The sequence below is a fragment of the Lissotriton vulgaris genome, chromosome 4_1 (assembly GCF_964263255.1).
Source record: "Lissotriton vulgaris chromosome 4_1, aLisVul1.2, whole genome shotgun sequence".
NCBI classification, from domain to species: Eukaryota; Metazoa; Chordata; class Amphibia; order Caudata; family Salamandridae; genus Lissotriton; species Lissotriton vulgaris.
Genome location: NC_141691.1, coordinates 1,127,409,687 through 1,127,437,359, shown reverse-complemented (window position 1 = coordinate 1,127,437,359; position 27,673 = coordinate 1,127,409,687).

Genomic DNA, 27,673 nt, shown 5'->3' with positions numbered 1-27,673 from the left:
AGGTCGACTACGTGGCCTCCCTACCTGGGCAGATGACAGCCCTGGGAACCCAATCCCCTGAGGCCGGCCTCTTTTTCAATTGTTTAGTTATATAGGGGAGGGGAGCTGCATGCCCCCCTCTGTGGCCGATTTCAGCCCTGGTGACAGCATCCCCTGGGGCCCGCCCTACTTACAATAGGGGAGAGGGTACACCTTTTTAAAATATTGTTATTCATTTTGGGGGAGGGGAGTTGTGCGACCCCCTCCACAGGCAGATTTTGGCCCCGGGACCCTGTCCCATGGGCCTGGCAATTACAAATACGGGAGGGGCCTACGTGTCCCCCCTCACCAAGCAAGATTAGGCCCCAAGGACCCCATCCCTGGGGCCTGGCCATCTTTCTGCTGGTGCCTCCTGTGGGATCCGGCAGTGCTTTCAGACGGATGTATGACATTACAACGCATACTTTCACAACGCATGCGTTACAACTCATTTTTTACAACTAATACCATTATAACGCAAAATAATAATAGTAATGAAAAAGTACCATTACAACGAAAACAAATATAACGCATACCATTACAACGCATATATTACGAATTTCCTATATATTTTAGATTTTTGGTAAAATAACTCCTGGCACGGGATGCAGGGAAAATAGGGGTTTTGGGTGGGGAAGTGTATTAAAAATGTAGTAAAAAACTAAACAGTAATTAATGAAAATAGCACAGTTTTAAAAAAAAGTTATACTCGAGTATTAAAATTAATACTCAAGTACTAAAAAAACTCTCGCACTTTTAAAAAACAATATTTTGGTGGCCAAGATGGCGGCCTGACAAGACGTGCTTAACCCGGCTCCCGGCCCTGAACCCGTATAACCTTCTCATTAGCCGGCTATCTCCCTAAAATCACCGAATCATGTAGCGCTGAGCTGTGTTTTGTGGCGCGGCACTCCTGGTCGGAGTAAAGTCACAGGTGTAGCCGCCGGAGCCCCTCTCTGGCCCTCTGCGGTGATCCTGGTGCGACAGAGTGCTATCATGGTGGCTGTGAGCTGAAGCGACCGCCGTGCCTCACAGACGATGAGCAGCCAGCCGACCACCAGCGGAGAGCAGTGGACTGCCTTGAGGCGAGAGACGAACCCCAGCATAATCGGACGAGCCCCGGCGTGCAGGCTGAGCCGCCGGGCACCTCGACCAGCACCGACCCAGCCTCTCCCGGTGAGCCGTTCCCAAAATCGAGGCCCCGGCTCTGGGCCTGGTCCGGACAAGAGGTGAACCCGCTTGCAGCTGCGCTCCCGGGCGGGGGATTCCTGCTGTGTGCCCCGGCCAAATCGCCTGCTCCCGTGGCGGAGTGGATGCTCTCCACCATTGGCTGCCTGACCCGGGAGGTGACAGCGAGGGACGGAGCTGAGAGGCTGGGGCACGGGCAGTTGCCAAAATTGAGGCCCCGGCTTTGGGCCTGGTCTGGGAGGAGGAAAGGCCCCACCAGCAGCTGATGCCAAGTGGGGAGGCTCCTAGCCGGGATCCCGGAACACTCGTCCACCTGATTGCAGAGTAGCTGACCCCCCCCTGTGTATACCGCCCTGGGGGACGGCTGCGAGGGTCGGGGGACTGCGCACGCAGCCCGAAGAGCCGCCAAACTCGAGCCTCCGGCTCCGGGCCTAGTCTGGCGAAGGCGGAGACCTGTCCTTAGGCCTGACACCGGGAGAGGAGACTTCTTCCACTGACCCCACAGCGCTTACGCACCTGGGCTCGGGGGGCCCTGCCACTGCTGCCTGGAGGCCGCCTAAATAATCATCCACAGAAGCTGATCTTGTGGCCTGGACCTGGGGGGGGCGGTCGCCGCCGGATGGGAGGGGGCCCACAGTGATCCCAAAGACTCGCACCTTGAATGAGATACTGTCGGGGTCTGGAACCTCATCTGGACTAACCGAGACGCCCACATCATTCGGGGTTAGAGGGGACCCAGGACCCGGGGGACCCGACCTCGAGCATCTCAGGGGGCCGCCAGTCTCCCTAGCCTGGCCTGGATGCTGTTAGGGGGCTGGGCTGCTTTGTGGGGGGCACCTACCGCTTCCCATCCACTTGACGGCGCGGACCCCCTCAACCCTCGGGAGTCAGTGAAACAGCGGCGGTATGGCTAACGTGGGGCGCAGAAGCACTCGCACAATCACTGACATGCTTAACAAGAGCGCCTCAAAAGGGGAGAGAATCAGTCACCTCCCTCACCCACAACAATCACCAACCCCCAGTGGCAGGAAGATGAAGGGGCGCCCATCACGAAGGCCTTCCTTGAGTCACTTTTCAATACTCTGAGGGACGATTTCCAGCCCTGAAACAAGACCTGGCTGGGGAGCAGCGCAAACTCCGCAGGGATGTCGATGACCTGGGGGAGCGTTTGGCCGCAATGGAAGACACGGACCACATCCGCAGCGAGGAGGTAGAACTACTACAGCAGGAAGTCCTTCGCTTCCGGGAGCGACAAGTGGACCTCCAAGCACATGCAGAGGACCTCGAAAACCGCTCCCGGTGGAACAACATACGGGTCAAGGGAGTACCACTGAAAGCAGAAGGGAACAGCGTCACTTGTTACCTGCAGGAGTTATTCAGAGAGATCCTTGGGGAACCAGCGGAGTTTGACATTCGCATTGATCACGCGCACAGATTTGGCATAGCGTGGAAACACCTACCCCCCTCCGGACATTCTGGCCTACCTCCCGGACTTCCCTTTGAAAGAGCGGATTTTGAAGGAGGCCCGCCAGAAACAACCTCTTCATTTATGGGGCAGCCCTATAGCCCTCTTTCAAGACCTATCAGCCATCACGCTGCAGAAGAGAAGGGCCTTCAAGGTGGCCACGACATTCTTGCTCGATAATGGAGTGCCCTACTCTTGGGGTCACCCATTTCGTCTAATCTTTAAATGGAAAGGGGTCCTGCACCAACTCCGATCACTCCGCGAGACATGCGCTTTACTGGATATCGAATTTCCAGAAGATGGGGATTCTGGAGAGGCTTCCCCACGACGATCACAGGACGGGCCCACGCAGCAATCCAGAGGCGGATGGCAGGAAGTACGACGGCGACGCTCTTCTAAGACGATTCTCAAACCTGACCCGGCGACGATGGCTCAGGAACAAGCCGCGGCCGTCCAGGAGGTGCTCTGATCAAGGGAGATGCCTCTATTATGTTACATTGAAAAGGGGGGAGGGGCGGGTGAGCCACCGGGACTGCCACTGCCACGTTTCCCTACACAATGAAACTCTACGGACCTGAACTATGTTCCGATAGGCCAGAGACTATGGTTTGCAACTGGGGATTCTATGTTGGGGTAGGGGAGGGGGAGGGGGGTTGGTGGGAGGATGGCTGGGGTTGGGCTGGGGAGTTGAAGGGCTGGTGGGGTTGGGGGGCGGAGGTGGGGTGGCGTTCGAAAGGGAGGGGGAAGCGGGGAAGGGGGGTCAGTTGGGGTTGGGATGGGGGCGATGGGAGGGGGTGATGGGGGAGTGAGGGAGGGAACCAGTGTGCCAGGGGAGATTCTGCGACATGCGCACATCGCACTCCACGTACTGCTCTTATCCGGGTGTTGTCACCCTTCCATAGCGCCTTTCCCCACTTAATCTGAGATGGCCGATTCAGTGTTGAAGGTATTGCCCCTTAATGTGAAGGGCCTGAATAATCCTATTAAGCGGAGGGCAGTGATTTCATATCTGGAAAACTCAGGTGCCGAGATCTGCCTGCTCCAAGAGACCCATCTCCTTGCGAAAGACTGGCATAGGATGGGCTCCCGCGCCTTCCCCCATCAGTTTTTTTTTCTCTCCCGGTGAAAAAAGCAGGGGTAGCCATTCTAGTGTCTAGGCATTTTCAGGGGTGGGTGGGGGACAAAACGGGAGAAATCAAAGGCTGGCTCCTCGCCCATAGCTTCTCGATAAGTGGCCAGCGCTTGACAATTGGTTCCCTATATACTACAAACACAGAGCAAGAAACCTTCCTAAAGAGCGCCATTTCAGAATCGCTTCAATCCCCTGACCCTTTCCTACTTCTAGGGGGGACCTCAACTTGGTAATGGATACCGCTATGGATAGATCTGGGCATAGATATGGGGACACTGGCACTCTCTCCACCACAGGCAAGGCTTGGCTACACGAAAGGGGTCTGACGGACTTTTGGAGGGCCAAACACCCTGACATGTCTCAATTCACCTTTTACTCCCACGTGCACCACACCTACGCTAGGCTGGACCACTTCCTCGGCTCTTCTAATCTAGCTACTTACCTTGTGGGCGCTGACCCGCAGCTTTGTCCGACCATGACGCCGTTGAGCTATCGGTCGCGATCCCCAAGCCTAATCGTCCCCCTGAGACATGGAGGCTACTTAAAACTCTCTTGTAACGTCCAGAGGTCGCCAAGCAACTTCACAAGTGCATTACTGATTACTTGGCTATTAACGACACGCCGGAGACGTCAGCCTCATCCCTATGGGGGGGGCCCTGAAATCAGTGGCCCGCGGCAAGCTTATCGCGATAGCAGCCGAGGAGGCCAAGGCCCGCAAGGCAAAACGGGAGGACCTCACTGCCCGGGTCTCTGAACTCGAGAGGGTTCACAGTCGCACAGGGGCTCCACGGGTGTGGAAGCAATTAAAAGCAGCCAGGGCCCAATTAGCCAGCCTAGATACAGACAGGGCGGAGTTCGCAGCTCTTCGCCTCCGTCACGCTTACTATGTCGGGGGGAACACCACCGGTCGCCTACTTGCCAGTGCACTGAAAGCTAAGACCCAGCACTCGAAGATCCTAGGCCTCAAGGATAAGAACGGCGCTGTCATTGAGGGGGATGCACAGGTCACGGAGGCATTTCGTGACTTCAATGCCTCGCTGTACCACGCCGACACTGTTTGAAGCACGCACATCGATGAATACTTAGAGAATGCGGGGATCACCACACTTTCCTCTGCAAGTGCGGATGCCCTGAAGGCCCCTATCCGACTGGACGAGGTGGTAGCAGCTATATCTCGTCTTCGGTCCCTCAAATCTCCGGGACCGGATGGCTTCTCAGCCGGTTTTTACAAAACCTTCAGCTCGCTTCTTGCTCCGGTCCTTACTCGGCTCTTCAACTCTTTCGGCGGCCGAGGTTTCATCCCCTCGGATATATTGTGATTGTGGTGTTGCCTAAACCTGGCAAAGATCCAACACATTGCTCAGCGTTCCGTCCAATCTCTCTCCTCAATTTAGACCTAAAGCTCTTTACTGGAGTGCTAGCTGCGCGCCTTGGGCCGTGCCTACCTGGGATTCTAGAGCCTGATCAATCGGGCTTTGTCCCGAGCTGCCAATGCAGTGATAATACCAAACGGATCCTCCACCTGGTAGACAAGGCCCATTTTCAACAATCAGATTCAACTCTGCTGGCCATTGACGCTGAAAAAGCGTTTGACCGGGTCGATTGGACCTTCCTGCAGAGGGTCTTGGACCGCTTTCGGCTGGGAGATCGCTTTCAATCCTGGATCGCGAGCTGCTATCATCACCCTTTGGTGCGGGTTCGCCTTGGCGGCCTCCGCTCGAGCCCGTTCGAGATTCAATAAGGCACGAGGCAGGGGTGCCCCCTCTCGCCTCTTTTATTTGCTCTTTATGTAGAGCTGCTAGCGCAAAACGTCCGCGATAATCCCAATATCAATAGCATCACCTTTGGAGGGGAACCTCATACGATCGGTCTATACGCCGATGACATCATAGTTGCTCTCGACCGCCCAGAGCACTCCATCCCTGCATTTCTGGGGGAAATAGAGTCCTTCGGTGAGGTATCTGGTTTCAAAATAAACAGGGGGAAATCGCTGATACTGCCCCTGGGCAGGAATGCCCGCTCTACCGCGAACACACCGACATACGGAGGGGGCCTGCGGACGGCAACACAACTTCCGTCCCTGGTTATCACCCCTGCCCCTTACACGGACGGCACGGGTTGCGGCTGTGAAAATGTCGGCCCTGCCCAAGATTTTATACATCTTCCAAACCATACCAGTGTCACCCCCAATTGGCACTATCAGAACTTTACTGACTGCCTTACACCACTTCATCTAGGGGGGGAAGCGCCTGCGCCCACACAAACAACTGGCATACCGGGGCATGGATAAGAGAGGTCTTGGGATCCCTAATCTCCAGCAATACTTTCAGGCCTCTCAACTTCGCTATTTGGTAGAGTGGTACAGGCCTGAATCTGAAAAACGGTGGTTGTTCCAGGACAGGGCAATGGCCCAGACCTCCCTTTGGAAGATTCCGTTCCTCGCCCGACATAACAGACTGCGGTACCTCTTGCGGTCGCCCATTACCCGCATCATCATGCGCTTCTGGGACACAGTTGCCGTTAAAAGAGGCCTTACGACCTTTCCCTCCCCGCTCACCCCTCTCCTAGACAACCCGGAGTTCCCCCCGGGCAATGACCCTCATGCTTTCTCACAGTGGCGCGGCACGGGTTGCAGATCAACAGGCCACCTCTTTGATCTACAGGGCTTTCTGACCCTCTCCGATCTTTCGCGGGGATACGATGTTGTCTCCCCCCCACCTGTTCCAATACTTCCAGCTCCACCACTGGCTCACGCATCCAGACTATGCCCACCTAGCTGGCAGACACATGACAGATTTTGAGAAGTGGGTTGGTGACAAAAGAATCGGACAAACACCTCATCTCGGACCTCTACAAAATGCTTACACCTCCAGTAGCACCAGCCCGGGCGGCGGGACAAAGGCGCTGGGAGGCAGAGCTCAGGAGAACACTGACGGATCGGGAATGGGGCTACATATATTATAGGGCTTCCCACACTACACGCAACACCGCAGGCAGGGAGACAGCAGTGAAACTGTCTCTTTACTGGCACCTCATCCCTGTCTAGCTTAACAAAGAGAATCCTGCCAACAGTGCACTTTGCTGGAGAGATTGCTGGGAGCGGGGCACCATGACTCATCTCCTCTGGGAATGCCCGGAAGTTAGGGACTATTGGAAAGCGGTCTTAGATGATATAGACAGTACATTTACCATTGAGATCCCGAGGTTCCCTGCCTATGCTATTCTGGGCCTTCCCAATGTACTCACTTTCCCCCTGAGGTCGATAAGAGGAGGCCAAATGGGGATTTCCATGCAGGCTGCATCACAACATATCCTGTCACTCTGGGGATCAACCACCAGACACACTCACACAGGATGGCTTCATAGACTCTGGCTCACACTGGGTATGGAGCGCATTCAGGCCACACTCACACAGTCCGCGGCCACGGTCCGGAAGGTTTGGTTGCCATTGTTGTACCTCCTTTCCACTGAGTTCAATGAAATCACATGCCCTAGATACCTCCGCCTCTTACGCCTTATGGAGGCACCACAAGAGACTCTGTGACCTTGTGGAGGGTTGCGCTGCGCTAACTGTGAACACATTGATGACTGTTTTCCTGGTATGGCACACTGGTTGGGGTGGGGGTGGTTGGGGGGAGGGGGTCCTTGGTTTTTGTTTTTTAATTTTTTCTTCATTTAGCAGGCTTCGTACACACGGCTCTTGCATTGTACTTCTACACTGGTACATGTATCTTGCCTGCAGTTTGATTTGTGGAGAAGACATGCTTGTCTGTCTCGATCGCTTTCTATACATGTTACTCTCCTACAGCACTATATTGCCTGTCTTTGTTCTTGAAATAAAATAAAACTAATTTAAAAGTAAAAAATAATATTTTTATTATTCAAAACTGCATATTAAACGTATTATCAAAAATATTTTTTAACAATTAATATAAATCGTAGTAAAAAACTTGACTTTGATTAATATAAACAGATTAACAAACACATACCCGCAATTTTAGATGGAAAGCCAAAAAAAGAGTCCTATAACTATTTTCATAAAATCAACACCAATAGCCTATTAACAAAATGGAGGAGAAGACGCTATGTCGAAGTAAAACACACACTTTTAAAGACATATTTTAAATTACACGTTCTCACAGCAAGTGACACTCACTAAAACCTATAAATACGAGTAAGACACCATTTTGAAATCAGTTCATCTTCAACTACCAGAGAGAGCAGATGCAAATTACTGACCCTCTAACCTCTTGCCACAGTGACGACCTCAAGTCAAACGAAGAGTAATCCATTCATAAATAGAAGTAAGTTTGTATTAAAACACAAGTAATCATAGCTTATTTTAAAAATATCGTACTGTTAGTAATAAATGTAAAACATTATTATATTTCAGATTTACAAAATCTTTACCATCACTTCATTAAATTGTTTCTACATTTGAATTAATTGCTCACAGATGTAAGTACTTTTTTAAAATATAAATAACTTTGCAAAATATGGGGTTGTTTTCTTAAATCAACTTTTTCAAATGGCGTGCTATGGATATAAACTCTCAAATGTAACCGTGTTTGTAAAGCCATTTGAAAATAATATTTTCTGAAATTTCTAACGAAACAATGTCACAGTTATATTTTTCTAAAATAAATTATGAAATCACATATGAATATTTCCAGCATAATCATATTGTGACTTGACCGATGTAAAATATGTTAAAAATTAAACAATATAAATTTTCATATTTTAACAGCATAATCATTGGATGGGAGGCACCGAAAACCCACATCTATCGCTCGTTTTCGAAATAGGAGCAAAAGACCAAAAACCTACTAAAAAGAGGTAACTTATTAAAAATATTTGAAATAACTTTTTATTTTTTACAGGGATGCAGTTAGTTATCTGCAAATAATGTCAAACCTTTCGTAACATTTTAAATTAGTTTTTTAATTCATTTTTCATATTGCAATGCACTATTTTGAAATGTGTAAAAATTTCCTCTAACCAAAAAGTAATATTTTCCATTTTAAAAATAGGGTTTCAAATATTTTTAATAACATGTTTTAATTTATATTACCATTTACAGATATTACGACATTCAAAAACTTGAAAACCTACAACAACATAGAAATAAAGAAAAAACTTAAAGAAGGTAAATAATACTATTAAAGGCCAATTAAAACACCTGTGACATATATTTTAAAAATCCGCTTTTTTTGCAACAGAAAGCAAGCATACCATTATTAAACAATCTGTACTTAATAATCCTTCAACTGTATCTTTCTACCAGATTCAAACCAAAGTACTGTACATTTGGAACAGAAAATCATACCAATTCAACTAAACAACAACGCAAAAGTAAAGAACCTAAGGTAAGATACGTTTGAAAACACAAATGAACAATTTCATCATTAGACATTTCCATGAAACTGAATTCAAAATGCAAAAATGTATTTTAAACAAAAATGCTCTCACACTGTTTCAAAATCAACTGCATACTATGTTAATCAAGAAGCAGAACAATAAAGTTAAAATACACTTCTTTTCAAAAAAAGTCATGAAATGCATTTTTAAAATTTGAACACGCTATTAAATGGTCTATCATTTCATTGTAAACAGACAGACATCAAATTAAGAAATCTCATCAAAAAGAGCAATTGAAAACACAACTTCTTCAAAGACTCAACTACTGCAAACTAAAAAGGTAAAATACTCAAAAGTGAACCAGAAGGAAACTTAATGGATAGTGTAACTCCCCAAAGATGCAGCAGTAGGGAAAGTGATGGATAGTGTAGGGGTGTAATTTACTATTCTAACTCTAGGAAGGTGCAGCAGTAGGGAAAGTGATGGATAGTGTAGGGGTGTAATTTACTAATCTAACTCCAGGAAGGTGCAGCAGTAGGGAAATTGATAGAATATTAAATTACCCCCCTACACTATCCATCACTTTCCCTACTGTTGCACCTTCCTGGAGTTAGATTAGTAAATTACACCCCTACACTATCCATCCCTTTCCCTACTGCTGCACCTTCCAGGAGTTAGAATAGTAAATTACCCCCTACACTAACTCCAGGAAGATGCAGCAGTAGGGAAAGTGATGGATAGTGTAAGAGTGTAATTTACTATTCTAACTCCAGGAAGGTGCAGCAGTAGGGAAAGTGATGGCTAGTGTAGGGGTGTAATTTACTATTCTAACTTCAGGAAGGTGCAGCAGTAGGGAAAGTGATGGATAGTGTAGGGGTGTAATTTACTATTCTAACTCCAGGAAGGTGCAGCAGTAGGGAAAGGATAGTGTAGGGGTGTAATTTACTATTCTAACTCCAGGAAGGTGCAGCAGTAGGGTAAATGATGGATAGTGTAGGGGTGTAAAGTACTATTCTAACTCCAGGAAGGTGCAGCAGTAGGGAAAGTGATGGATAGTGTGGGGGAGTAATTTACTATTCTAACTCCAGTAAGGTGCAGCAGTAGGGAAAGTGATGGATAGTGTAGGGGTGTAATTTACTAATCTAACTCCAGGAAGGTGCAGCAGTAGGGAAAGTGATGGATAGTGTAGGGGTGTAATTTATTATTCTAACTCCAGGAAGTTGCAGCAGTGGGGAAAGTGATGGATAGTGTAGGGGTGTAATTTACTATTCTAACTCCAGGAAGGTGCAGCAGTAGGGAAAGTGATGGCTAACGTGCCCTTTTTTATTCCCAAGAAATAGGGTTTTTTAACGGTATAAAACTACAACCTATTTATTTTATATTCTTCTACAGACATCATCAAAAAATCCTGTTGAACAGCCTTTTCAAGAAAACAACCTACACAAAATTCAAAATCAACCCTCATCTGAAAGTGAACAGAAAATAAACAAGCAAGGTAAATGTATTTTAGCCATGTTTTCCAAACAAATACCTCGCCTCTTAATGTGCAGAGAATATCACACTAATAAAAAGTAAGACATTTCATATATTTTCAACATCTTTTTCCTTTTGTTCTTATCATTTCAGAACATGTCAAGTTATAATGCAGAAAAGTACATTAAGAGCAGCAAAGGAAACCGTCTCCTACATTACAATGGCTATATTTATTGCAAGGAAAGAATTTCTGAACCAAGGAGACATTGGAGGTGCGTGCAATATTACTCATCCCATTGCTTAGGCAGAGCGGTTACTCTGGGTGACACAGTTGTCAAAACATCTGAGCATAACCACTCTGCCTCAGCAATGGAGATTGAAGTAAGAGAAACCATTAACGAAATGAAAGACATTGCAAGCACCTCCAATGACTCCACTGGTTCTATTTTAAGGGAGGTTGCTCAACATGTCCCTGACCACATTGCTAGCAGTACGCCCATAATACCTAATCTGAGACGAATAATTCAACGATAAAAACATGCAAGTAACCCACAAAGAGTCACACCACACACATTCTCTGACATTGTAATTCCTCCTGAACTCTCTCTTACTATTTCTAACGAACCTTTTATCCTGCATGACAACCAAAACGGTCAGAAATTAATAATTATCTTTAGCTCACCCCGTAACCTTGCAAAGTTAGAGAAAAGTGATATTTGGATGATGGATGGGACATTTAAAAGTACGCCCCATCCTTTCACCCAAATATAAACTATCCATGCTAAAATTAACCATAAAGTAGTGCCCCTAGTATACAGTTTGCTGCCTGATAAACAATCCACAACGTACACTGAACCTTTAACAGTGGTTAAATCTAAAACATCCAACAAAAGTCCTAGGAAAATAATTATTGATTTTGAATTCGCAATGATAAATGTTATAACCAAAACGTACATGGATACCCAAATTTAGGGATGTTTTTTCCATTTTTCCCAGGCATTTTGGCGTAAGATACAAAAAACATCCCGAGTTGCGGATTACATATCAGACAGCAAACTGCAATTCGAACTAAAAAATCGAACAGCATTTTGCTTTGTACCTCCTGATAGTGTAGATGAATACTACACTGCAATTACTGAATCTGACTTTTTTACAACAAATGAAGAAAAATTGGCACCCTTGCTAAATTATTTCGAAGACACATGGATTGGACATCTAAGCAGGTCGGGTCGCAGGAGGAAGCCACGTTTCCATGTGGAGTGGTGGAACTGCTACACGAGCTGCTTAGAAGGAGAGGCAAAGACAAACAATGCCATAGAGGGATGGCACAACTCCTTCAACTGCACAATTGGAAAACCTCATCCTAATCTTTATAATTTTTTGGAAACTTTGAGGAAGGAGCAAAGTTTTCAAGAAATGAGACTGTCACAAGCATTAACAGGTAGTCTGAACCCACGCATCTCTAAAAGATCAAAGGAAATGTCAGAACGACTATTGGCTATTTTACAACAGTTTTCATTGTGTGTGGCTTCAGACTACCTAGATAATGTTGCACACATACTCCACTACTAATTCACCCTACAGTAATACTTTCCTGTTTTGCCCTAAATTACATTTTCTCTAATTACAATTGGCATTTTTTAAATTATTTTTTAATGTAAATTTTAAGTCGGGTCACCTTACCTTAGGAGTCTTCTTTTTTATTTCTTTTTCTTCTTTAAACCAAAGCAAAACTATTCTTGTTGTGTATTCCAAAAGTTAAAATCCATTCCCAAAAAAATGCATATCCAAAAATACTGTAATCCTTTTTGAAGATCGATTTACAACATATAATTGTACCCAAAAAAGATTTCTTCTTCAAATCAAAACAAAGTTCTTGTCCAAAAAATTCAAAATTGGATCCTTCTTCTTCATACACTGGAAATCAAAAATCCCCAAAAATCGAAGGAATGAACCATCCACTTGGTGTTTTTGAAATCAGCAGTCCATTAAAAAGCAATTCCAAATCTGAAAATCCATCGAAAAACAAATCCCAAAAGAAATCCAATGATGTCTTCCACGATTCCAAAAAACCCCATTTAAAACGATCCATGTCCTCCTCTCGAATATCCATGTTCGTAAATCGATCTTCTTTTCTATCCGATGCATTCCATAGCAAACAATATTACAGTAATACATACTAAAAGTATTCTTTTACTATTTTTTAACTTAATAAATACAAACATTGCTATAATGTTTTACAAACACGTGACCCGATGTGGACATACAATAACAATGTGATCAGCGACATGCTGAATCTAATATGAAACCTTTAATTTATCTAATCTAAAACTCCCTTTTCTTTCCTTGCAATAAATATTAATCTAAACACTGTTTTAAATAAAAAAAGAAGTTTAAAAACTTCCCTACCTGAGCGCACGTCTCCTTGCTTCTGCTCTGTCCAGCGACGCTCCTCAATAGGGCTGCCTACGCGTTTGACGTTCACGCGTATACCTCATCACAAGCTGCAAAAAAAGAAAAAGGACTAATATTTATTTCTCAATATGTATCATTACTGAATATTTATAACATTTTATTTAAATATAAAACGATATTTAATAAATGTTTTACATTTTTTGAAAATTAATTTAAAAAAATAACTTTTATTCAATAAATATTTTTTCCAATAAACTGTGTCGTTTTTGATTTTTTAGAATATCTAATTTAAATGTACAATTTTTAATTTGATTTATAATGATGTCTAAAATTATGAAATATTATTCTTACCTTCAGCATACACCCTTTTGTTTGTGATCCAAGCCTCTTACACTCCAACAAGCATCTTATTTCATTACCGCAACATTGACATAGTGAGCAATGGAAATAAATGAAGGACATAACTTTCCATTCAAATCAATCTAAAAGCATGTGAACTTTTTAAAAATGTACTTTAACTTTGTTTTTACACACACAAATTGAATGTTAAAAAAATTACTTTTCATATTAACCCCATGCATGTGGTACATTTTCCAGCTGTGTGCTGAAAAGTGATTTTCCCCATTGTTCAGGTCAGCTCGTCATAAGCACAGCTCCACTGTGCCTCATGATGAGCTGAGCTCGTCATGAGCATGGAAGGGGTTAAGTTATTCTAAAAATATATGTTTTTTAAAAATTATTTATGTAGTGTAAATGTTGAATAATTTTCAAGTATGAATTACTATTCTAGCTACAGTATGGGTGTAATACTAAGGTAAGTTTGGGTTAGTTGAGGGGTATAAAATACTAATGTAACTCCAGGGGGGTGTTATACAAGGGTATGTGTTGTCTAGTGGAGGGGTATAAATTAATAATGTTTCTCCAGGGGGGTTTAATACTAGGGTATGTGAGGTATAGTGGTAGGAGTATTAATTACAATTCTAACTCCATGGTGGGTTTAATTCTACAGTATGTGTGGGATAGAGGAGGGGTGTAAATTACTATTCTAACTGCAGGGGGTGTAGTTCTAGGGTATGTGTGGTATAGTGGAGGAGTAAGAATTACTATTCTAACTCCAGGGGGGGCATAATACTAGGGTATGTGTGGGATAGAGGAGGGGTATAAATTACTATTCTAACTTCAGGTGGGTATAATACTAGGGTATGTGTTGGATAGTGGAGTTGTATGAATTACTATTCTAACTCCAGGGTGGTGTAATACTAGGGTATGTGTGGGATGGAGGAGGGGTTTAAATTACTATTCTTACTCCAGGGGGTGTAATTCTAGGGTGTCTGTGGGATAGTGGAGGAGTATGAATTACTATTCCCACTCCAGGGGGGTGTAATACTAGGGTATGTGAGGGATAGAGGAGGGGTATGAATTACTATTCTAACTCCAGGGGGGTGTAATACTAGGGTATGTGTGGGATAGTGGAGGGGTATGAATTAGTATTCTTACTCCAGGGGAGTGTATTACTAGGGTTTCTGTTGGATAGTGGAGGGGTATGAATTACTATTCAAACTCCAGTGGGTTGTAATACTAAGGTATATGTGGGATAGAGGAGGGGTATGAATTACTATTCTAACTCCAGGGGGGTGTAATACTAGGGTATGTGTGGGATAGTTGTGTGTATAAATTTTATTCTAACTAAAGTAGGTTGTAATACTAGGGTATTTTAAAAAGATACTCGAGTATTAATGATACTACTCAATTTTTAAACAAAGTATTTTTTTAAGTATTATACATTTTTTAAATGTTATTAAAATTACTATTCTTACTCAAGGGGAGTGTAATACTAGGGTTTCTGTGGGATAGTGGAGGGGTATGGATTAATATTCAAACTCCAGTGGGGTGTAATACTAGGGCATGTGTGGGATAGAGGAGGGATATAAATTACTATTCTAACTCCAGGGGGGTGTAATACTAGGTATGTGTGGAATAGTGGATGGGTATACATTTCTATTCTAACTAAAGTAGGTTGAAATGCTAGGGTATTTAAAAAAGATACTCAAGTATTAATAATAATACTTAATTTTTAAATAAAGTATTTTTATAAGTACTAAACATTTTTTAAATTTTTAATTAATTTAAAAAAATTGAAACAGTGGTGGACTTTAAAATACACTTCATACTAAATGAGGATATAATACTAGTGTATTAAAAATAAGGACTCAAGTATTAACATTAATACTATAATATTAAACAAAGTATTTTTTAAATTAATAAACTAGTATTAATACTAATAATAAATAAAATAAAAAATAAAAAAATATATTAATAACATACCTATGAATGCGTTACAATGGTATGCGTTGTAATGACATCTGCGTTGTAAAGGCATGCTTTGTAATAGCATGCGTTGTGATGGAACTTGCATTGTAAAAGTTGCGTTGTGATGGTAGTGCGTCGTAAAAGTTGCGTTGTGATGGATGTTTCCCTTTCAGACATAGGGAGTTACTGGAAAGGCAGCCTTCTGTGTCTGAAACAAATTCTGCTCCACTTCCAGCAAGTGAGAGCATTTCTGAGCTCCTGCATGCTAGAAGTGGTACATTTGCTGTGGCTTGGTGGGAGCAGTAAAGATTCTATCAAGCATCAGAAACAGCTGCCAGCCCTGGGGGGTGGCAGTCATTAGGGACATCTACGGCTCCAAGATGGGGGGCTGCAGTCCCCTCATTTCTTGTATTAGGGCCTGCCTCAGGGAGGGTGTACTCCCCAGGGTTGAGAACGGTCCAGGATGGGGGCCACCCTCCCTCTCATTGTAAAAAATTTAATTTAGTACCTGGGAGGTGGGGGACCGGGGAATCCATAGGGCCCATCTCAAAATCAAACAGGGAGGTGGTGGTCCCTGCAGCACAGGGTGGTCTGTGAGGCCACCCTGAATTATTTTGCATTAGTCCCAGGGAGGTGGCAGTCCCCGGGGCTGCGGAAAAAAGCCCTACTGGCCTCCCCGCTTTAATTTTATGAATAGCCCCAGGCAGGTGGCGGCCCCCTGGGCACGGAGGGGTCTGTGAGACCCCCCATTACTTATAAATAAGCCCCCGGGAGGTGGCAGTCCACTTGCATGGGGGTGTGATATCCCTGATTACATTTCAACAACAATGTTCACATGCCCCTGGGACCTGGCCCACCTGGAGGCAAAACAATAGAGAAGTGTGGGAGCCCACGCTCCTCTTTTAAAAACTTTTTCAGTGGGAGCCGTGGCTTCAGCGCGACTCCTGTCGGAATGTATTTTTAAATAGTTTTAGGGACCCCCAAGAAGCCTAGGGGGTCAGAGTAGTCATACCCTGTGCTCTACTCTTATTTTTTTCCGTTTTTTTCTGGGATTCGGATCAAGCCCAGTCCCAAGATGGCTGCCAAAACTTCCTGATTCAAAGTGTTGGCAGCCATTCAGAATTGAGCACAGGGACTGTCGGATCCTCTGACGATCTGTGTCCCTTATATATACAAATTTGGATTTCAGTAAATATCTCTAAAACTACTGAATCGGCTTACACCAAATCACAAAAAGGCCCTTCCTTGTGCCAGCATCTACCTTTCTGTCAAATGTGGTGTAATCCCATTAAGCAGTTTGGGCTGTAGCCCTTTTTCTAATGCAAAACCAAAGGGGAAGATAGACGGAGTGTTGAACAATGCAAGCACACACCCCCAGTTAACTGAACTGGGTTTAATCCATCATCTTTCTTTAGCTCACTCCACCACCCCAGTTCAGACATGGCCATATGCAAATCCGTCGCACCCTGTGGCTCATGGGAACTGTCCAGCCCGAACTGCCAAACCATGTCTTCCCTGGACCGCAAACAAGCATCCTGGGACCAGTTTCTGGCTAATCAGCCGCCATCAGCCAGGCTAGCTTGAATCCAGTGGCAAAGTGAGCAAGGGACCCACGTCTGGGCATACCCTGCCAACTTAGGGCGAACAAAGCAAAACCAAAGGGGGTGATGGACAGAGTGTTAAACAATGCAAGCTCTCACCCCCAGTCAACTGATCTGGGTTTAATCCATCATCATTCTTTAGCTCACTCCGCCACCCCAGTTCAGACATGGCCAAATGCAAATCCGTCTGACCCTGTGCCTCATGGGAACAGTCCAGCCCGAACTACCAAGCCATGTCTTCCCTGGACCGGAAACAAGCATCCTGGAACCGCTTTCTGGCTAATTAGCCGTCATCAGCCAGGCTAGATTGAATCCAGTGCCAAAGTGAGCAAGGGACCCACGTCTGGGCATACCCTCCCTATTTAGGGCAAACAAAGCAAAACCAAAGGGGATGATGGACGAAGTGTTGAACAATGCAAGCACTCACCACCAGTCAAATGATCTGGGTTTAATCCATCATCATTCTTTAGCTCACTCCGTCACCCCAGTTCAGACATGGCCATATGCAAATCAGTAGCCCTTTTTCTAGGCTCCGCTTGATGGGTGACCCCAAAACTTTCCATGCACAACAAGAATCAGTGGCACACGTTTTATGGACACTTTTGTGAAGATTCGTTAATCGGTTCCAAAGTTATCAGCAAGTCAAAACTGATTTTACCATGGGAATATGGTCCTACCTATAACTACCTACTGCAGACAGTGAGTAGGCAATATATATTTATTTATTATTTTATTTATTTCATTTATAGAGCGCGCTGTCACCTGGCAGGCATCCTGGTGCAAGCAACTCAGAGTAGAATATAGCAAAGAACAAAGATGTGTGCCCCAATGCTAGATCTTAGGAAACAGCCATGTTTTTAATCGCCTTCTAAAAAGAAGAAGGTCACTAACTTGTCTGAGCTCCAGTGGGAGAACATTCCAAAGTTTAGCAGCTGCACCCCCAAAAGATCTACCACCTGATCTTAGTTTCCTAAATCAAGGTACCTTCACCAGACTCGCCAGTGAGGAATGAAGAGTTATCTCAGGGACGTTCCACTCAAACTTTCTTTGCAACAAAACAGGCCCCAACCCATGCAGGGCTTTAACACCAAGCAAAAAGACTTGAGCTGAACTCTCTGTCTCAGTGGGAGCCAATGCAGCTGCACCAAGGCCGAAGAGGAGGAGGATCTTCTGGACCAGCCTAGCGCTAACTTGGCTGCCATTGATTGAATCCTCTGCATTCTATCAAGAAGAAAGTTCGGAGACTCAAGTAGCAAATGTTACAATAGTCTAGTTGACTGAGAATCGTACTACATGCTACTAGCGCACGTGCAGGAGGGGAAAGCAAAGGGAAAATCTTCCGCAATGATCTAATATTGGCTAAACAACAGCTCACTGTTTTCGTCACCTGAGCCTCCATAGTCAGTTTGTTGTCGAACATAACCCCAGATTACGAACCGTCTTTACTGGTCGAACAACGGTCGAGATGTCGATAGGCCAGAAGTTGCTGGGCATCACAGGGGAATCCTATTCCGAGGAGCAGTAGAGCACCTCCGTCTTGCCCACATTAAATTGCAGCGAGTTTTCCTGCTGCCAAAGTGCTGTATCATGCAGGCAACTATGAAACACTTCCAATGAAGTCGACTGATCTCTCTCAAGGGAAAAGATCAGCTCCATATCATCAGCATAATTTACAATGTTAATATTATGATTTTTGATGACCGCAATCAGAGGATTCATATAAATATTGAATAAAATGGGGCTGATGACCAAGCCTTGTGGAACGCAATGCAAGATCTTGGTATAGGCGAATTGATAAGGGGGAAAGAGACACTGCTTGCTGTCATCCCAGTACAAAAGACTGGAACCACCTCAGGGCACAGCCCGTCACCCCCACCTCTCTCAGTCTTCTCAGCAAGATCCCATGGTTAACCGTGTCGAAGGCGGCAGACAGGTTGAGCAGAATCAACAAAGCTGCCTGACCCCTGTTTGCCCGCCTCTAAAGCTCGTCCATAACGGTCACCAAGGCCGTCTCGGTACCATGGGCTGGCCGAAAACCAAACTGAACCTCCTCCAGCAAATTATGTTGTTCCAAATGCTTGGACAGAGTGCTACTCACCACCTATTCCACAATTTTTGCCGGAAAAGGCAGGAGAGAGATGGGCCTATAATTGTTGGGGCACTCCGGATCAAGAGAAGGTTTCTTTAACAGGGGTGTCACCAGTGCTTGTTTGTCTATGAAAAAGAGACTGATTACAAATCAGACAGAGGGTGGGAAATAGCGCTGTCTTAAACTCTTTCAAAATTTTGTGTGGCACCGGATCTAAGGGAGATCCAGAGGGAATACCACAGGCCAGCCTACTAAAGTCCTCCACTTCCAGAGGCACAAACTCAGAGAGGTGATTAACAGCTCCACATTCCAAAATGGCACCTGAAGCCTCGGAGCCATTTACCACCATAACATCAGGGCCCAGAGTCATAGTATTTACAACCTCAGATTGATGATGCGCCCCTACCAAATCCTCAATAATGATTTTAATTTTATCATGAAAGAACCTAGCCAGGTTCTCGCACTGTTCTTGAGAGGGGGTTATCGCGTTCTTAGAACAATCTGGGCTGGTTAAACCATTCTGGATGTTAAAGATACTTCTGGAGCTGTTAGGGGCGTTAAGGATCAGCGTGGAAAAATATTCCGCCTTGGCCCTATTAATCGCCTTCTTATAGACCACAATCTTCATTTTCCATATCTGCTTAGCCTCATCCTGGTAGCCTCCACCTCCTCTCAGCATGCTTACATTCAAGCTTCATGTTTTTTAGACGATCGTTAAACCACAGGGCCAAAGTTTTGCCCCTACTGCGGTGGGTTTTTAAAGGGATTAATAAATCCAAAACCAAGATAATTTTTGGACAGAGCGATGCATAATTCTCCTCAACTGGCAGATCCACAGAAAAACAGTCTTCTACCTGAAACAAAGGAGCAAGGCCCCTCCTACGCAGGAGAGCCTTCTAATCTCTACTTACAAAATCACACGTAGAGTTGGCTACCTGAGTGGTTTGAGTAGTAAAGTTCACATAGAATTTAATCAGGAAATGGTCTGTCCAGGTCACCGGCAAAATTCCCCTATAAACAAAAGATTAAGGTCTGTAAAAATTAGGTCAAGTAGGTGCCCTCCCTTGTGAGTGGCCTTGAAGCCTGAAGGACTATTTGGTCCATACACGCCCTAAAAATCATCATTAAGAAAATGAGGGCAGTGTTCTGAACGTTTGGGGCCTCCCACCGATCACTAGGCATTTTTATTTATTTTATTTATTTATTTATTTTATGTAGTTTGTAGAGCGCGCAGCTACCCCCGAAGGGGTGTCCCGGCGCTAAAATCCAGAGTTTACCAAGGGAGAGGGGGAGTGAAGCAGAAGGAACAGTGGAGAGACTAAAGTCCGGAGAAGAGCCAGGTTTTAAGTTTGGCTCGGAAGATGGATTCAGAGGGACAGAATCTCAGCTCAATTGGAAAGGAGTTCCACAGTCTGGCAGCAATGACGCTGAACCCTCTGCCACCAGTTCTAGATAGTCTAAAACGGGGCGAGATCAGGAGGCGGAGGTCATTAGATCTCAGGGATCTGGTGGAGCGGGATATCGAAACCCGTTTTTTCAAATAAGTAGGTCCGCAGCCGTTGACGGCTCGATAGGTAAGGGTGAGGACCTTAAACTGAATGCGGCTAGCCACTGGAAGCCAGTGGAGTTCCCTCCGGTAGGCAGAAACAGATTGGCGGTACGGGATATTACCGATCAGTCTGGCTGCAGCATTCTGGACAATCTGCAGCCGGCCTATCAGGTACTGGGGGGCCCCAGCATAGAGACTATTGGCATAGTCCAAGTGGGACGTGATGAGGGCTTGGGTGACTGTACGGCGGGAATCCAGGGGGAGATAGGGAAGGATTTTTCTGATCATGCGTAGTTTCATAAAGCAGGCGGAGGTGACTTTATTCACCTGGGTTTTGCATGACAGGAGTCATCAAATTGGAAACCAAGATTCCGCGCCGAGTGAACGGGGGACGGGGCAGGATCAAGCGCCGTGGGCCACCACCAAGAGGAGGGGATGGAGGTTTTCTGATTGAAAAACAGAACCTCCGTTTTATCTGCATTCAATCTGAGGTGGTTCGTGGTCATCCAGACACTGATGTTATTGAGGCATTGGCGAAAATTGATGAATGCGGAGTCCGAGTGGTCCCTGAAGGAGAACACCAGCTGTGTGTCGTCAGCGTAAGAGACCACCCTGACTCTGCAGGACTCCACAACGTCAGCCAAGGGGGTAAGATAGACGTTGAAGAACAGGGGGCTGAGGGCGGAGCCCTGCGGCACCCCACATGACAGAGGTTTTTTCTCTGACTTAAAGGGACGCAACAATACCCTTTGACTTCTGGATGAGAGGAAGGACTCGATCCAGCTGAGGGCAGTGCCACCAATGCCTATCTGCTTGAGTCGGTCAAGGAGGATGGGGTGATAGACCGTGTCGAATGCTGCGGACAGGTCGAGGAGAACCAGCATGGCCTCCTCGCCCCTGTCCACGCATTCTCGGATGGTTTCAGATACTTCCAGCAGGGCCGTCTCAGTGCTGAATCCGGCTCTAAATCCGGATTGTGATCCATGCAGCAGAGAATGGTCTTCTAAGTATTCCGTGAGTTGAAGCTGCACGGCTTTTTCCAGGACTTTGGCGGGTTTAGGAAGAAGGGAGATGGGACGGTAATTAGCGAAGACAGTGGGGTCTGCGTCTGCTTTTTTTAGAATAGGGATCACCAGAGCCTCCTTCCAGGTGGTAGGGAAGAAGCCATGGTGAAGGGAGGCATTCCAGACGGAAAGGAAGGGGCAGGCAAGTGAGGGCGCCAGTTCTCCCATGATTTTTGCGGGGACTGGATCAGAGGGGGCACCGGATTTACAGTGAATGAGTAGTCTGATAGCCTCGTCCTGGTTGAGTTTATTAAATGAAAGAAAGGACGGTGACTCTGAGGGACTAGTGGGAGAAGACAGGGTGACAGACTCTGTGGGGAAGGAGACACAGAGTTTGTTGATCTTTTCATTTTCATTTTCATTTTTCATTTTCATTTTTGTTACATTTTTCCCGTGGCGGATGTAGTGTCTGCCACTTAACTACAAGTACCAAGACACAAGACCTTGAACCAGGTAGACAATGGCAGCAACAAAATCATACGAATTGCAATTCTTGCAATATTGTCTACCTAATTGTCTGTCCCTGAGGTTTGAGATACGTGGGGATGACGAAGAGACGAATAAAACTACGTATCTGCGAGCATCGCAGTAATATTCGATGCCAGAGGAGTACTACAAAATTAACAACCCATTTTTTACAACTAAAAGATACACTCCTAACGACATCAGATGGACAATTATTGAGCAACTCCATCAGGGCACAGACAATAGTTTGTTTGAAAAAGAACAAAGGTGGATTTACCGCCCTTCCAGCCATACTTCAAGACTAAATTACGATATCCCCAGGGGCACAGTATTTAGGCGATGAGAATTTTGACAGAATGTTAGTGTTATGACTTGGGGTTATAGAGTTTTTTAATCCGCTTTTTATCATTACCCACCAAAATAATAGTTTGCCGACAGTAGCAATTTGGACCCATTCTTAACAGGAGCAATTTGGACCCATTCTTAACCTAAGGCTAATACCTATGTGAAAATCATTAGAATGGAACAATAGCATGAGCCTGGATCTTTATGCCCCAAGCCTTTTCGCTCCAACTTGGACAGTTTTGATGGTGAGGCTTTACCTCTATAAATCCCCCTTTTATTACCTTTTTACGTTTGTTCTTGGAAGTGGGATGCCAATAAAGCTGTATGTATTTGTATTGAAAAAAACAATTTTCCATGCACCATGTGCTGAATATAAAGGGTTCCATCCATAATTAAATCAACACGAATGACCCGCCTTTGCCGTTGTAAATACAGGCTAGGTGTGTAATAAAGTTTCGAGTATTTGAATTAGCACCAGATCCATTGCTGTTGTTATGGATAAAGACAGACAGGCATGGTGCGAAAATCACTTACTTCGGTCCACTAAATACGGACTTGAGATAAAACAATTTCATACGTTATTGGTTTGACACACACTTGACTGGTAAACGTGTCTTCCATAGTAACGGGGGTTAAAAATGTAATACCTTGTTTCATTTCTCTTTCATACCCCGGTGATTATAGCAACATTTTCTCTGTATATTTGGCCAAAGTGAGAATTTTGCTTTAAGGGGCATGACGTCATCCCGCAGCCGCACGGCAATCACGTGACCGCGGCAAAATGCTTTTTCATTTCTGCATCTCGCCAGCATTCCGAGTATTGCGGGCAACGGACGTGCTTCAATTAGGTAGTCAACGGGGAGTTGTTGTATTACAAGTAAGTTGGGCATACCAGTGGGCTATTTTCTTTACCATTATAAGAACGCCAATTTGCCGGTTTTACAAACACGCATTCTTGTGACCTTTTTTAGGTTGTATACAACGTGAAGGTTCACCCCCTCCGTGAGCCCATGTAGTGAATGCAACTACGATGTATAGTGAGTGTGCCTAAATCTTCCATGTGTTTACGTTTCATTTATAACTGCATTTTAAACGTTCATGTCTTACCCGGTTCGAGTTGGAGATATTTTTACGGGGGTAAGCACTTTCTTTTATAGCTCGTTTTTGGTAAAAACTAAAAAAATATATTTTGATTACCCTTGGTGGTAGACAATCAAGCTTATATCTACATGCCTTTTGGGTCTGATTATGCTAAGAAGGCCAATTAAAGTCTAAGCATTCCTTATTTACAAGGGGTTCCTAGTGAATTTAAGTCCTGGCACTATATCAGTTGCTACATAAGTGAGTTAGGCGCTAATAGAGCTATATAAGTCTCTATATCAGAATGTGTGCCAGGACAAACCTGTCGAAGAAACTACTGAGATTGTTGGTAAGACCCGTACAGAGATGTGTTGGATTCCCATCAAATAGGTATGTAGATCAAGTGTTCTCATTTGGTCATCCAAAAATGGGGTGGTATGTCTCTTGATCAATGAGACCCATCCATCGCCCTTACTCAGTTGGGTCGCACCATCAATCGCTAAGGTACCCATGAACAAATGATAAAGATGGGATCGAGTGCAGTGCAAAAATCAAAAGATGTGTGAGTTAAAAACAAGGGGTAAAAGGATCAATAGGCGAAAAACTCTAATGTAATTTGTCCTTTCCCTCAAACAAACAAGAACAATGCAGAGGAAACAGTCTAAACATATAACTGCATTTACACGAAGCTCGGGTCCTGCAATGAGACAACGCCGGACAGAGCGGGCCTCCTTTTTCCTGAGCTGGGTTCCAGGAGAGGTGAGGTACACTCCCTGTACTATTCAGATGTAGGAGACACCGTTTGGTACAGAGGAACACGATTTTGGACTATTTATGTATATCCTTTACAGATTGTTGTTACGTTCACTTTATGTATGCAGTAGCTAATGCTTAGAACTCTGGCCCTGAAGAAAGCCATGGGTTCTTGTCCCTACCGGCTGAAACATGTTGGCCTTGTAAATGCAGTTATATGTTTAGACTGTTTCCACTGTTTACCCCTTGTTTTTAACTCACACATCACATGTCGACCTACACTATTTAGGACACAGTGGTTCAAGTTACTTGGCCACCAAGTGTCTGTTTCACTTGTTTTTATTGATGTCAGCTGACCCTTTATTAAAGACAGTATAGGGTACAGCTGTGTATCTTTTAAATTCACTGTCACCTCACTTTGAGCACATCCTCACGATTCCATCACGAAAAACCAACACAGCTGTAATCCAGGCGTTGAAGCACACTGGGGGGACATTCGGTCTCCCCAGTGGGAAACCTATGATGAAGCATGTCACCAACCAGGTTTGTGAGTGAGGGTTCTTTTAGAAAATACGTTTTTCATCTTCTTTTTATTCTTACACCTGCCACACCCTTCTGTTTCTTGTGATCTATTCTTTGAGATGGTTGCTATTTGATAAAATCTCTTTTCTAGACCATCAGTCACTCTTATGTTGTTGTTACATAGTATTTTTAGGGGTAAAGGAGTGGCCTATTGACCCTGACTCTCCTGTTGTTTAGATATATGGGTCCAAGTCTCTGTCATGAACAGAGCTTCAAGTTCATGAACTTCAAGCAACAACTGAATTTCCACATTATGCTTAGACAGTGATCTAACGTTCAAGAGCCCACAGGATAAGAAACCCTTACCTTACCTTAGCCAGGAGGTCGGACAGAGGAGAGGCATATTCAACAAAACAAGGGGCCCCCCTTCCTTTACCCACCACAGCAATCCGGTGGAGCTCATCACTAGAATAGCGTAACGGGCGACATCCTCTATTAGATCCCATGCAATCAGGGAGCTCAGCAGCATGACAGGCGCTGAGCGCTTCCTTAGCGCGGATGGGCGCAGACGGGCCTGCCTTTGGCGCGGCCGCTGCCCGCATCCGCCGGCGCGCCCGCTCCCCGCATATGCTGCGCGCTTGCGTCAGCATCGATTTTTATCCTGTCCCAGGCAAAAAGACTAGAGCACTGACTCCAAGATTGCGGGTCCGCTCGCACGGACCCCGCGAGTCAAGGAGAGCGGAATGAACCTGGCATATTAGGGGGAATGAACAAAGTCACCCCCGGTACATCTTAATCATTGGGTATATCATAGGTGCTATACTCTGTTCTATTCTGAATCGGGGCTTTTCTACACCGTTTGTATATCACTGGGTGCACTATTTCATCATTTTTAGGATTTGTTTGACATTGGTCACAGTGTTATGTATATATTTCCTGCACAGTATTTGCAGAGAAAAGGATATTTTTAGACACTCCTATGTGTAGATTTTCGGGACGTCACTTCAGTACTCTTTTTAATATAAATATTTGTATATAGGCCCCTATGTGCATGCAGATTGGTTATAAACATACAAAGTTCCTTAGTGATGAATAGTATTTTCTGTTGTAGGTTCTTTTGAAAAAGTGTTACTCTAGAGCCCTAGTCCTGATGAGGCCCGCAAGTTGATGGGCTGAAACGCATCGACATATACATAGGATGACACCTAAGAATAATGTAAACATTTAAGAAAAATATCTATGAACATTTATGTAAAAATTAGGACTAAAACTGATAATCCTTAATGCTCGATAGGGTGATCTTACATATAGGGAATGCTCAAGGAAATTTTAGGTAGAGCATCCATAATTCAATGAATGAACGAGTGAAGTGTATAACTTTTTGTTTCTATTTATGTTCGTAGTATATATAATGTGTATATATGTCTATTGTGATAAGTGTGTATATATGTATTTAAATGTTACATTGATGTAATTTGGTGATTCCAAAAGAACATTTATAAGAGAAAAAAGAAAAGAAAAATACAGATAAATAAATATTTGCTTTATAAGTTTAAAACATTTGATATTTATTTTGGGTTAACTGGTGGTTAGTGATTTTCATCAAATTGTTAGATTAGATCTGAAGATTGAGAATGAGGGAAAGGTAATTTAAGTATCTTTCCGACCTATGTTTGATGTATTTATCCAGAGGCATTATTTTTTTTCTTTGATATATGTATAGTTTGACCCAGATGCCATAGGGTTATACAGGGTATCCCCTTCCTAGATACACAGGCAGTTCCCGGCAGCACACAAATGACAGCCTCTGAGTAACCAATCGAACGCTGCACGCTTGCGTCAGCATCGATTTTCATCCTGCCCCCAGGCAAAAAGACTAGAGCACTGACTCCAAGATGGGGGGTCCGATCGCACGGACGGACCCCGCAAGTCAAGGAGAGCGGAATGAACCTAGCATAAGAGGGGGAATGAACAAAGTCACCCACTGAACAGCCCTCAAGTAGGTAAGTGTGAGTTTAAAACAGAACTTAGACAAGGTTAAAAACACGGTAGAACCATCCGGACAGTTCTCGGCAGCACACAAATGACAGCCTCTGAGTAACCAATCGAACGCTATAGAGTAGGTAGTTCTAGTTAGGACCTACTTTCAATAGGAAAAGTGTTTTTTGTTTTGCTAATATCTTTGGTACTGTTCAACAAATATTTATGTGATTCAGAAACTAGCATGCCAGTCACTTCAACCTCTGTTTAGAAAGTTTCAGTGTGATCCATCAAGCAGGAGGGAGAAAAAGTGGGTTCCCAAAACACATTTTCCTCATGCATTTTCTCAACGGATTTTAGACACGACTACATCCCAAATTGCAGAACAGAATTAGACCAAATTTGAGAGAAAGCTTGATTTTGGTCCAGAAAATGTTATTTTTGTAACATGTTGTAACTCTGTTTAGTAGTTTTGGAGCTATTAAAAATCAAGATCTATGTGAATCTAGGGACACGGAGGGTCCGCAGATTCGACAGATCTCATGCTAAGATCTGATTGGCTGCCACCCCTTAACTAGGAAGTGTTGGCAGCCGTCTTGGGATTCTGATCTCGGCTGAGTCCCAAGAAAACATTTAAAAAAACACATGGGGACAGGGTAGGAATACTCTGATCCCCTAAACCTGGTGGTGGGGTCCCCAAAAATATTTTTTTCAAATTTTGCCACAGATTCGCAGACAATTTGCAGAAAAAATGTTTTTAAAAACAAGCGTGGTTATTATTTTCAGCACTTTTTACTGCACTTCCAGCAGGTGATGTAAAGCACTGGCCCAGACTGCTGATGTACAATGTTGTGAAATATGATATT